The 13,156-nt window shown below is 51.2% G+C and overlaps 1 long non-coding RNA gene across 1 annotated transcript; it reads right to left on the reverse strand.

The window, feature by feature from the left end:
- Positions 1-6,885: 6,885 nt before the first annotated feature.
- On the reverse strand, positions 6,886-10,771 carry LOC147007584 (uncharacterized). The gene is made up of 2 exons (XR_015054091.1): positions 8,479-10,771; positions 6,886-7,038 (listed from the first exon to the last, which is right to left on the reverse strand). It is a non-coding gene; the product is annotated as an uncharacterized LOC147007584 (long non-coding RNA).
- Positions 10,772-13,156: the final 2,385 nt, after the last annotated feature.

A 13,156-nucleotide genomic window follows, 5' to 3' on the forward strand; every position in this document is an offset into this window, starting at 1 on the left:
ACAGGCAGTGCGACGAAGCAGCCTGCACTCACCATGGCTCAGTTGTTCAAATTCGACAGTTGTAAACGCCTGAGGGACAGTGTCACTGGTGTCGTGGTGTGCGTCGTCGCCCTCAATTCTGAAACCCCTCTGCCACTCTACCTCGGTATGGCAATGCATACAAAGGCTCGCAAGCATGACTTGGTCGATTTGCTTCACAATCTTGGATTCTCAGTCTCTTTTGACAGAGTACTTAAGGTATCTACGGATCTAACTAACACAGCATGTGCTTAGTATGAACAGGACAAGGTTGTATGCCCTAACAAACTGAGGGCAGGCTTGTTCATGACCTCAGCTGTCAATAACATCGATCATAATCCCAGTTCCTCTACTGCATGTGATTCATTTGGTGGAACTGGGATCTCACAATTCCAGCGTCCCAGAGTTCCCCGAGGAACTTTAAGTATGCATCCTGATGTGTCGAAGACTCATACAAGAAACACCAAGAAAGTTGCAGACCTGCCTCAATTCTCTACCAATGTGCTTCCAGTCCTGTTGAGAAAGACCACACTTCAGCCTCCTCGTCCACCTGACATCGCTGATCCTCTCCTTGAATCTGATGATAAAGTCTTTGAAGCGAAAGACTGAAAAAAGATGAGGTGTTATAGCAGCAGTGATGGGTTGCTGTCTTGATCTCTGCCACAGCTCCTGGAATATTGTCTGGCACCGACCAAATAAAATTCGTCGTCTGTCTGTGGGCAAATAATGGGCAAACTCGACCCACCAAGAGGGTGGGTACTCTGCTTTCTAATATCTTACCTGTCACGGGGAAGAGGTGGAAGTCCATCGGGAGGGGTTGGGGTGGAAGGAGGCAGGGGAGGAGTGGGAGGAGGCAGGGGAGGGGTGTGATGACAGAGGGCAGAGGATGGGAGGAGGGAGGGAAGCTGATGCAGGAGGGACCTGGCATTGCGGGGCAACGCCGGATACCTTTGCTCGTAATAAATAAATGTATTCATCCTAACTTACATAATACCCAATACAGTAAAATATGAGCACATAAAAGTATACTGATCAGAATATTCATTTCAACAGGTGGATGAAGAATGTCGACATGGTGAATGACCAGGAGAGTAAGGATAACGTTTCTTCGGGAGCCAATCATGCTGCCAATCAGCAGTAATCATCAGGTGTGATACCTGAGATCTCGTCCCTCCTTCCCTTGTTCCATGACCAAGCGAAATCTGCCGCAATAATGAGACATGCTATGAATTTAGTGAAGCAAGCAACAGAGCTCCTGAACTAACGGAAGATACCTGCAGTAGCCGACAACCAACCATTATTTGCTCTTGCAAAACAAATAAAGTGGAAATGACCAAAATAAGTAGAAACAAATCTAACTACCCATGGTGAGCAGAAGTTTGTTATGTTGTTAGGAGGCCTGCACATTGAGAAGGTCTTTCTGAAGGTCCTTGGAGACTGCCTTAAGGACAGGGATGCACAGAGGCACTGGTGGAAGCAGCCGTTGTCTCATCAGGTCCTGCAGATTCATTCCTCAAGGCCAGACATGTAACCACAGCTCGTCGGGCACATTAAGTCACCGCTTGCTCACGACCACGCTGATGAGAAAACAACGCCTCAGTTAAGGGAAAATTAGTAGCTGCTGTTCTTACAGAAAACCATACTACCATAGGTAGGTGGACAGTCGGTGGTTCAGAGGTGGCACGACTTATCCAGGAGTTCGAATCAGCACTGGACGTTGGGAACGACTCGCATCCTGCGAGAGATGACCAATCCGAACACCATGAGCAGAAGAAAAGCCGCCATGCTGCTTTTATCAGAGATGTGCATTCTCTTTCTCAAGTTGTGGAGAACAATGGGAACCCCTTTTGTGAGCTCAGTGCTGATGTCGTTAGTCTTCATCACAAGGGTGTTGCAGACGAGTGGGTCAGAAGGACAGTCGACACGGTAGAGCAGATTGCTAGTCCTCCGTAAAAGAAAGGCTTGTTGAACGCTCCGTGCCCCGATCTGATTCCATCAAGAGAAACAAGTTATCTCTGATGTCTTGCCCACATAAGTTGCCAGCAACTAAGTCATGCATGCAAACAGTCAGTCAGTCTGAAGAGTGATTGTCATCTCTTTTCAAGACCATAACGGCAATTTAGAAGATTTCTTCATGCTCAAGAACCAGCCCTATCCACCACCTTCAGTATCTCCATGGAGGACAAACAGACACGTGATAAGGCTGATCTGTCACAGTGCCGAGAAGATTTGGCCATGCCTTCCAAGGATTCCCCTTCCACGGATGCTATAATTATCGATGGAGCTGCTCCTGTGAATACGCTCAAACCAGTCACCGCGAGAACATTTTGCATCTCTTCAGCTGATGTGCTCTTACCATATCCGCAGAGGCAACTGCAACATGTTGAAAAGAGATGAGACGTTGTCTGGGATGTCTCCCAGAAAGATTCATCGAAGGCAGCCACACGAGAGAGGGACGTGGGAAAGGAGTGAGAAGAAAAGTGGAATCTCACACCCTGGTCCCTGGAAATTTGCAGCAATTCATCGATCTTGATGAGAATAAGACTGAACTCTATGAAGCTATTGGTTGAGCAGCAGAGTGTCACCATCGACAGTGATAAGCAGATCATCGCCACATGTGAGGATAAGAGTTATTTGTTCCAAACCTTCTGACATGTCAGGTCGGAACGAGGAAGCTGACAGTCGGATGATTCTGCATATGTTAAACGCTGCCAAAAATGGAAGTCAGAAGATGATGTTGAGGACAGTTGACACAGATGTACAGTAGTTATTTTTGCCGTAGCATTCTTCAATCTCATATGGCTGCCAGACCATGTGATCTATTAATTATTCTTAAATTTCCTGCTATCTCCAAGGCTTGGGGAACACGTGGGTGAAGTTTCCCTCGATCTGTCAACACGTTGTCCTCAGATTCATCGGACATAAAAAGCAGGAATCGTATTTATCACTGCAAGAACAGATACGTGGGCTACTCACCCAGGATGCAGATCTGGTATGCTTGGCACAACGGGCAGCATGTCAGGCATCATGCGGGGAACCCATGCACAGCGGACACAAGTCGTAATTAATTAGCAGTTAATCAATTTAAATAAATAAATAAAAACTTCACAGACTGTTCCTGACTTCGCGACTCAGAATAATTAATTACTCTGTAGCTTTTTGGGCGACAGAGGCTGGATGCTGGCAAGCTCAAGGATGAGAGGGTTGCTGAGGAGTTTGCGAACAAGCTGAGTGGAGATTTAGAGGGTCTGGGTGCTTTGGGAGGTCCTGAAGGGTTGTGGAGTGCCTTCAAGACCACCGTCGTTGATGTTGCCGGTGGATGTCTTGGAACTCACCGCAGGGCAAAGAAGAATTTTGTCTCTCAAGGGACAATGGATACCATTGACCAGAGTCGCAGGGCCAGGCTTAATGGCAGTGCTGAGCTGTTCAGGGAGCTGAGGTGTAAAACTGTATGTGCACTGAGGGCGGACAAGGAGGCCTATGTGCAAGGAATCTGTGAGGGGGATGAGCATCACCTGTGGTCAAATGATTCTCGTCCTGCTTACAGGGGAATAGGCGCATTGCGTTCATCCAAGCCCGTCCCTCAGGTTGATCCACCAGCTGTCAAGTTGGACGTCAGGGGTGTTACAATAACTGTTGCTGACCCTCCAATCAACTGTGGTCCACCTTCGCTTGTGGAAACACAGGCTGCGGTGAACCGGTTGAAATGAGGTAAAGCTCCAGGGATCTGTGGCATCCATGCTGAACTTCTCAAGGCTGGTGGAAATGCTGCACTCGTGTCGTTGCATGCAGTTCTGTGCTCTGCCTGGAATACAGGCATCATCCCAACTGAAAGGAAGAGGGGCCTTGTTGTCCCTCTCTGGAAAGGGAAGGGTGATCGCCAAGACTGCAACAACTACCGAGGGGTGACGCTGCTCTCAGTGCCGGGCAAGGTTTTTGCTTGGATAATTCTTGATAGGGTTCGCCACCATCTGCTTGAGCACCAGCGTCCAGAGCAGCAGGCTTTACACCAAAGAGGTCAACAATTGACCGTATCCTTGCTCTTCGGGTCCTCACCGAACGCAGACGAGAGTTTCGGCAGGGGCCCCTCACCTTGCAGATCGCCATTTTACACCCTCGTCATTCCCCTTACCTGGTAGATCGCCATTTTCCACCCTCGTCGTTCCCCTTCCCTGCTAGATCGCCATTTTACACCCTCATCATTCCCCTCACCTGGTAGATCGCCATTTTACACCCCCGTCATTTTCCTCACCTTGCAGATCGCCATTTTACATCCTCGTCATTCCCCTTACCTGCTAGATCGCCATTTTACACCCTCATCATTCCCCTCACCTGGTAGATCGCCATTTTACACCCTCGTCATTCCCCTTCCCTGGTAGATCGTCATTTTACACCCTCGTCATTCCCCTCACCTGGTAGATCGTCATTTTACACCCTCGTCATTCCCCTTCCCTGGTAGATCGTCATTTTACACCCTCGTCATTCCCCTCACCTGGTAGATCGTCATTTTACACCCTCGTCATTCCCCTTCCCTGGTAGATCGTCATTTTAGAAACCTTGTCATTCCCCTTCCCTGGTAGATCATCATTTTACACCCTCGTCATTCCCCTTCCCTGGTAGATCGCCATTTTACACCCTCATCATTCCCCTTACCTGGAAGATCGCCATTTTACACCCTCGTCGTTCCCCTTCCCTGGTAGATCGCCATTTTACACCCTCGTCGTTCAGGACAAAGACAGAAAGGGGGTTAGGGAGACGAAATTATAAGGAAAAAATTTGGTCTAAATTTGTTTTGTTGTTGCAAATTAAGGGAGTGGGTATGGACAGAGCCAGGCAAAGGCGATATGTTGGGGGAGACAGTAGGGTAGGTCCGAGCCCGTTTTTGGACCGGCCGGCACCACCGCACTCCTCCACACAACCTCACGGGACCATACTAGAGGCCGGCCAGCTTCACATGCCGGCCTGCTTGTGCTGCATCGCCTGGTCCGCATTGCTCTGCCTTGCCATGCCTTATTTGTCTGCTTCTGCCATGACCCCATGCCTGCTACCCCATTTGCATTGCCCCTGTGTCACCATCACCATGTGCGCCAGGACCATCAGCGAGTGTGTTTTCAAGGACTGCCCTGTAGGCAGCCTCACCATGGGTCTGCATTGTGCAGACCGTGCATCGTTTGCATCCAGACCATTATCCATCCATTTCCTGCACCAATGACGACAATGACTTTGGTTGTCAAAGTTGGAAATAAGTTTAACCCACCTGTAGTTTGTCTTAGCGCCGGCAATTTTAGTTAAGTTGTCCATGTGAGTCTGTTAGTTTAGTTACGCAGCGCATTGGGGCATTTATTTTTGGGACATGTATGAAAAAATGTCGCACTCAGCGATCCGAAGGTAAAACGTACTCGGGGAGAACTGACACATGCTGGTCACACGAAAATTTGACGACTCGGGACGAGTCTATAAAAAGGGGAGGGGGTAGTGTTACGAATCTGGAAGCCTTGTGCACACAGACAGATAGCCGTCCCCTATAGCCCAGTTATATCGGTATGTGTTTCCAGTTAGGGTCCCCTTGTTTAATGGGTAATTAAATGTTTATGCGCTGCGGAGTTATTTTGATCGTTACGATTTGAATTACATCCATAAATCAACAACAACACCAGCATCACCCTCACCTTCACCTCGCTCTGGCCGATGCCATGGCGCCCGTGGTGGGCGGAGTTCAAGGAGGAGCGGCCCTCGACCAATCAGCGTGCTCCGAGTGAGGTGGCCGCCGCTCAGCCAATCAGACCCTGCCACGGTGAGAAAGGCGGTCCGCATGACCTCACCACGCCCCCGAGCCAATCGACGGACTTGCCGCTCGTTTTGGCCATTGGGGAAGGCAAAGAGCGATTCTGCGCGCCAAAACCAGCCAATGAGGAAAGACATACACCACGACACCGAGGTTCGGCTGACAGAGGGGGGAAGATAAAAGGGCAGGCTCCGTTTTTCGTGGGTGGTGGTTTTCTCTTTTGGTGGTGAATTTTCTTCGTTTGAAATCCAGTTTTCGTCTTGCCAGTCTTCGCCCAGCCGGCCTTCGTTTGCCGGGAGCCCGGTCGTGTGGACACCTGGGCTGCTACAGGTCCGAGTCCCGCCACCTCAACGTACCCGCTCGAGGCGAACAGGTCCGAGTGCAGGCTCTGGTCTTCAGCTCGCCTTTCCCTCTGAGCTGGAGGCCTTAATAAAAGCCATGGCCACTGTTCTTTTGGGTGTGTGTGTGTGTGTGTGTGTGTATTTGTGGGCCAGTCTGTGAGTAAAAATTGTTAAGTGCTTGCTCTTTGTACATTGCATGATTATATTCGGTGTTAATTCTGCTCTGTGTTTCCCCCTTTCCCTACTGTAAATAAATCCCCTGTTAAATGTATCAGCTCGTTTCTGTGTTTTCTTCATTGGTTTAACACGGTGCGTGTTGGGGAATTAAAAAAGGCCGTTGGTGCCGAAGTTGTGTGCATTCAGACCGACTCCGACGGGACCTCGGTCACCATCCGCTCGGGTTACGAACGGGTCGAGCACGGAAACGACTTGTCCCGTTCGAGTCCCGTCGAGGGTGTGAATACTCGGTAGCTCGCCACGTGGGTCTCTCGGTATTTTGAAGTTTGGCAAATAACCCTGTCCCACGTGGTGGAATTATGGACGATTCACGGTCCTGTAAGGAACCCGTACCTTCGGAGTTTTCCAAACGGTACGATCTAGATTCCGGGTGTTCGGTAGAGTCGACCCTGCCACTCCACCTAGCGGTCGTGCTCGCAACTGACGCCCGGCTCCACAACAATACTTCCCGACCATTCCTGCTGTGTATAACACATTCATTTCGCAGATTCCTTCCACTCACTCACCCGTCATATTTTCGAAAAAGAGAACTTGGTGTGGTTGCCTCTCCTACTTCAGAATACTCTTAGTATCCTGCGGTGCTTTGCTCCAACAATCGAGCTCAATCGTTCCTCCAAGGATCGCAGAACCACCTTTCACGATCAAATAAATCATCATCTGAAAGGTGTTGGGGGTGGGAAGGATGGCGGTTGAGAGAGGGGCAGCACGTTATAATTAGCACAGAAATTATCTTTTGTACAACTGATCATGATCAGCATGGAATGAGATGCTTCCAAAGCACCTGCTTTAACAAATCATCGTGATAATTACTCCACAGCATTTCGAAGCACAAATATATCTGCGACATCAGCCATTCAAAGACACTTTACACGATTCACAGTTGCACATCACTGGCCCTCATGGGATTTTAAACGGGGTACGGATGGAGGGGCAAAAATGAAAACGGCGTCCTGTCATCGAACCGGCAAGCTGGGAGCAGCATCACATTTATTGCAGCATCTGATGTAACTTACATGCTCCAATGGTGGTGACTCTGCCTCTCTGACCCCAGTCTCACCCCCTCTCTCCCTCCCATCCCTATCATTCTTTCTCACATCTCTTCCTATCTCCGACCCTTCTCTCTCTAATCCCACCTCTCTCCCCTCACTATCTCACCAACCACTCCCACTCCTCCTTTGTTGAGGGGACTGCAGCATGTATGAATCAGATTCAAAGTGAGCCGACCTGAGGCGTGCAAAGGTCGCTGCATGTGCGAGCATGCATGCATACAGGTGGGCCTTCACCAGGTAGATAACGTGCGTTTTAAATGCTCCCCCCCTGGTTTTATATATAACCTGGCGGTTTAAAAGAAAATGTTGCTGATTGGGCATGTTTTATCGCCCTTCCCTTCCCCCTTATGCTGACTTCCCTTTCCTACCCCTCAAACGACATTCTCTTCCTCTCACGCTGCCTTCCCTTCCCCTCATGCTGCCTTCCCTTCGCATCACGCTGCCTTCCCTTCGTACCACGCTGCCTTCCCTCCACCTCCCCTATTGCTTATTCCCTCCACTCTACACCCCCATGGACATCTCCCAGCAGTTTCCACGTGCTGTTTAACATACCCCATTTTGTGCAATCCTGTCCCACCTCTCCGCCCCATCTCCAAAAGTCCCACCACCAAACGCAAGTTGAGAACCACCCCCCCCCAGCCATACTGACCTCCTCCAAAACCCCATGCCCCTCCCCAATCCCCTTCCTCACTCTTTCCCGATTCTTAGCTCCCCCCTTCGTCACCCATGCTCACTCCCCGATGCCTCGTCCCTCCTTGCTCCGCCACCCATCCTCACTCCCTACTCTCACCCTACTCCCTCTCCTCTTTCCCTCCCCACACCCCTCTTTCTTCCCTCCTCCCCTCCCTCCTCTATCCTTCCCCTCCATCCTCTCTTCCTCCCTTCGTGTGTGTGTGTGTGTGTGTGTGTGTGTGTGTGTGTGTGTGTGTGTGTGTGTGTGTGTGTGTGTGTGTGTGTGTGTGTGTGTGTGTGTGTGTGTGTGTGTGTGTGTGTGCGCGCGCGCGCGCGCGCGCGCACGAGGTCATGAGCAACAAGAATCCGAACTCACCCAACCAGAACAACTCTCATCCCACGTGGGTTTTTGGGAAGAATCCAGCGCACACCCGTGCAGCACCACACGCAGCACCGGATTTGTGGTGGTGGAGGTCCCGGGGGACACACGCGGGTGGTGGAGGCTCTTTCTGCCACCAACGATGAAGTAAATCAGTGTTTTTCAACCTTTTTCACCGACAGCAAACTCACAGCTCTTGTATCTCACTCCGTGGCATTCCGTGTGTTGAATGCCCCATTCGTATCATCACCTGAAGATCATCGCAGCCTCCACGAGTCAAACCATCGGATAAAATACATCATTTCAGGCTTTTATTACCACCAACGGATTCCACATGAATGAAGATTGGCAAAGTGTCCAATTAACCCGTCACAAGGACTTTGTAACACTGTTACCACGACCAAGCCACATTTCATGGAATTCGAGTCGTGGAACAACAAGGAACGAGACGTGAAGCGACGATCGATATGTTCCTGGCAATCGGACTCCGCCGACACAGAAAGTTAGGATCCCTCGAACGGGTGAACAACTGACTCGAAGAGTGAAACAAGTTCCCACTTGACTCGTCAAATCTTCACCAAAATCGAATCATTTCGCTCCGGAAAACGGAACATCAGCTCAACATGACCTTCACAACAACAACAATAGCCACAACAACCACCGCTTCAGGGAAAGCTTTTCTCGGCCTGAGGCATCTAACATACTGCGGCCTTCACAAGGCCCGTAACAACAACCGCTTCAGGGAAAGCTTTTCTCGGCCTGAGGCCTCTAACATACTGTGGCCTTCTCAAGGCCCGTGACAACAACCACCGCTTCAGGGAAAGCTTTTCTCGGCCTGAGGCCTCTAACATACTGTGGCCTTCTCAAGGCCCGTGACAACAACCACCGCTTCGGGGAAAGCTTTTCTAGGCCTAAGGCCTCCAACATACTGTGGCCTTCTCAAGGCCCGTGACAACAACCACCGCTTCAGGGAAAGCTTTTCTAGGCCTAAGGCCTCTAACATACTGTGGCCTTCTCAAGGCCCGTGACAACAACCACCGCTTCAGGGAAAGCTTTTCTCGGCCTGAGGCCTCTAACATATTACGGCCTTCTCTAGGCCCGTGACAACAACCACCGCTTCAGGGAAAGCTTTTCTCGGCATGAGGCCTATAACATACTGCGGCCTTCACAAGGCCCGTGACAACAACCACCGCTTCGGGGAAAGCTTTTCTAGGCTTAAGGCCTCGAACATACTGTGGCCTTCTCAAGGCCCGTGACAACAACCACCGCTTCAGGGAAAGCTTTTCTAGGCCTAAGGCCTCTAACATACTGTGGCCTTCTCAAGGCCCGTGACAACAACCACTGCTTCAGGGAAAGCTTTTCTCGGCCTGAGGCCTCTAACATATTACGGCCTTCTCTAGGCCCGTGACAACAACCACCGCTTCAGGGAAAGCTTTTCTAGGCCTAAGGCCTCTAACATACTGTGGCCTTCTCAAGGCCCGTGACAACAACCACTGCTTCAGGGAAAGCTTTTCTCGGCCTGAGGCCTCTAACATATTACGGCCTTCTCTAGGCCTGTGACAACAACCACCGCTTCAGGGAAAGCTTTTCTCGGCCTGAGGCCTATAACATACTGCGGCCTTCTCAAGGCCCGTGACAACAACCACCGCTTCGGGGAAAGCTTTTCTAGGCCTAAGGCCTCTAACATACTGTGGCCTTCTCAAGGCCCGTGACAACAACCACCGCTTCAGGGAAAGCTTATCTCGGCCTAAGGCCTCCAACATACTGTGGCCTTCTCAAGGCCCGTGACAACAACCACCGCTTCAGGGAAAGCTTATCTCGGCCTGAGGCCTCTAACAAACTGTGGCCTTCTCAAGGCCCGTGACAACAACCACCGCTTCAGGGAAAGCTTTTCTCGGCCTGAGGCCTCTAACATACTGTGGCCTTCTCAAGGCCCGTGACAACAACCACCGCTTCGGGGAAAGCTTTTCTAGGCCTAAGGCCTCTAACATACTGTGGCCTTCTCAAGGCCCGTGACAACAACCACCGCTTCAGGGAAAGCTTTTCTAGGCCTAAGGCCTCTAACATACTGTGGCCTTCTCAAGGCCCGTGACAACAACCACTGCTTCAGGGAAAGCTTTTCTCGGCCTGAGGCCTCTAACATATTACGGCCTTCTCTAGGCCAGTGACAACAACTACCGCTTCAGGGAAAGCTTTTCTAGGCCTAAGGCCTCTAACATACTGTGGCCTTCTCAAGGCCCGTGACAACAACCACCGCTTCAGGGAAAGCTTTTCTAGGCCTAAGGCCTCTAACATACTGTGGCCTTCTCAAGGCCCGTGACAACAACCACCGCTTCAGGGAAAGCTTTTCTAGGCCTAAGGCCTCTAACATACTGTGGCCTTCTCAAGGCCCGTGACAACAACCACCGCTTCAGGGAAAGCTTTTCTCGGCCTGAGGCCTCTAACATATTACGGCCTTCTCTAGGCCCGTGACAACAACCACCGCTTCAGGGAAAGCTTTTCTAGGCCTAAGGCCTCTAACATACTGTGGCCTTCTCAAGGCCCGTGACAACAACCACCGCTTCAGGGAAAGCTTTTCTCGGCCTGAGGCCTCTAACATACTGTGGCCTTCTCAAGGCCCGTGACAACAACCACCGCTTCAGGGAAAGCTTTTCTCGGCCTGAGGCCTCTAACATACTGTGGCCTTCTCAAGGCCCGTGACAACAACCACCGCTTCAGGGAAAGCTTTTCTCGGCCTGAGGCCTCTAACATACTGTGGCCTTCTCAAGGCCCGTGACAACAACCACCGCTTCAGGGAAAGCTTTTCTAGGCCTAAGGCCTCTAACATACTGTGGCCTTCTCAAGGCCCGTGACAACAACCACCGCTTCAGGGAAAGCTTTTCTCGGCCTGAGGCCTCTAACATACTGTGGCCTTCTCAAGGCCCGTGACAACAACCACCGCTTCAGGGAAAGCTTTTCTAGGCCTAAGGCCTCTAACATACTGTGGCCTTCTCAAGGCCCGTGACAACAACCACCGCTTCAGGGAAAGCTTTTCTCGGCCTGAGGCCTCTAACATACTGTGGCCTTCTCAAGGCCCGTGACAACAACCACCGCTTCAGGGAAAGCTTTTCTCGGCCTGAGGCCTCTAACATACTGTGGCCTTCTCAAGGCCCGTGACAACAACCACCGCTTCGGGGAAAGCTTTTCTAGGCCTAAGGCCTCTAACATACTGTGGCCTTCTCAAGGCCCGTGACAACAACCACCGCTTCAGGGAAAGCTTTTCTAGGCCTAAGGCCTCTAACATACTGTGGCCTTCTCAAGGCCCGTGACAACAACCACCGCTTCAGGGAAAGCTTTTCTCGGCCTGAGGCCTCTAACATATTACGGCCTTCTCTAGGCCCGTGACAACAACCACCGCTTCAGGGAAAGCTTTTCTCGGCCTGAGGCCTATAACATACTGCGGCCTTCACAAGGCCCGTGACAACAACCACCGCTTCGGGGAAAGCTTTTCTAGGCTTAAGGCCTCGAACATACTGTGGCCTTCTCAAGGCCCGTGACAACAACCACCGCTTCAGGGAAAGCTTTTCTCGGCCTGAGGCCTCTAACATACTGTGGCCTTCTCAAGGCCCGTGACAACAACCACCGCTTCAGGGAAAGCTTTTCTAGGCCTAAGGCCTCTAACATACTGTGGCCTTCTCAAGGCCCGTGACAACAACCACTGCTTCAGGGAAAGCTTTTCTCGGCCTGAGGCCTCTAACATATTACGGCCTTCTCTAGGCCCGTGACAACAACCACCGCTTCAGGGAAAGCTTTTCTAGGCCTAAGGCCTCTAACATACTGTGGCCTTCTCAAGGCCCGTGACAACAACCACTGCTTCAGGGAAAGCTTTTCTCGGCCTGAGGCCTCTAACATATTACGGCCTTCTCTAGGCCTGTGACAACAACCACCGCTTCAGGGAAAGCTTTTCTCGGCCTGAGGCCTATAACATACTGCGGCCTTCTCAAGGCCCGTGACAACAACCACCGCTTCGGGGAAAGCTTTTCTAGGCCTAAGGCCTCGAACATACTGTGGCCTTCTCAAGGCCCGTGACAACAACCACCGCTTCAGGGAAAGCTTTTCTCGGCCTGAGGCCTCTAACATACTGTGGCCTTCTCAAGGCCCGTGACAACAACCACCGCTTCGGGGAAAGCTTTTCTCGGCTTAAGGCCTCTAACATACTGTGGCCTTCTCAAGGCCCGTGACAACAACCACCGCTTCAGGGAAAGCTTTTCTCGGCCTGAGGCCTCTAACATACTGTGGCCTTCTCAAGGCCCGTGACAACAACCACCGCTTCGGGAAAGCTTTTCTAGGCCTCAGGCCTCTAACATACTGTGGCCTTCTCAAGGCCCGTGACAACAACCACCGCTTCAGGGAAAGCTTTTCTCGGCCTGAGGCCTCTAACATACTGTGGCCTTCTCACGGCCCGTGACAACAACCACTGCTTCAGCGAAAGCTTTTCTAGGCCTAAGGCCTCTAACATACTGTGGCCTTCTCAAGGCCCGTGACAACAACCACCGCTTCAGGGAAAGCTTTTCTCGGCCTGAGGCCTCTAACATACTGTGGCCTTCTCAAGGCCCGTGACAACAACCACCGCTTCAGGGAAAGCTTTTCTAGGCCTAAGGCCTCTAACATACTGTGGCCTTCTCAAGGCCCGTGA

The sequence above is a fragment of the Eptatretus burgeri genome, unplaced genomic scaffold, assembly GCF_056783735.1.
Source record: "Eptatretus burgeri isolate ZD-2024b unplaced genomic scaffold, Ebu_testis_v1 Ebu_testis_scaffold_91, whole genome shotgun sequence".
Taxonomy (NCBI): Eukaryota; Metazoa; Chordata; class Myxini; order Myxiniformes; family Myxinidae; genus Eptatretus; species Eptatretus burgeri.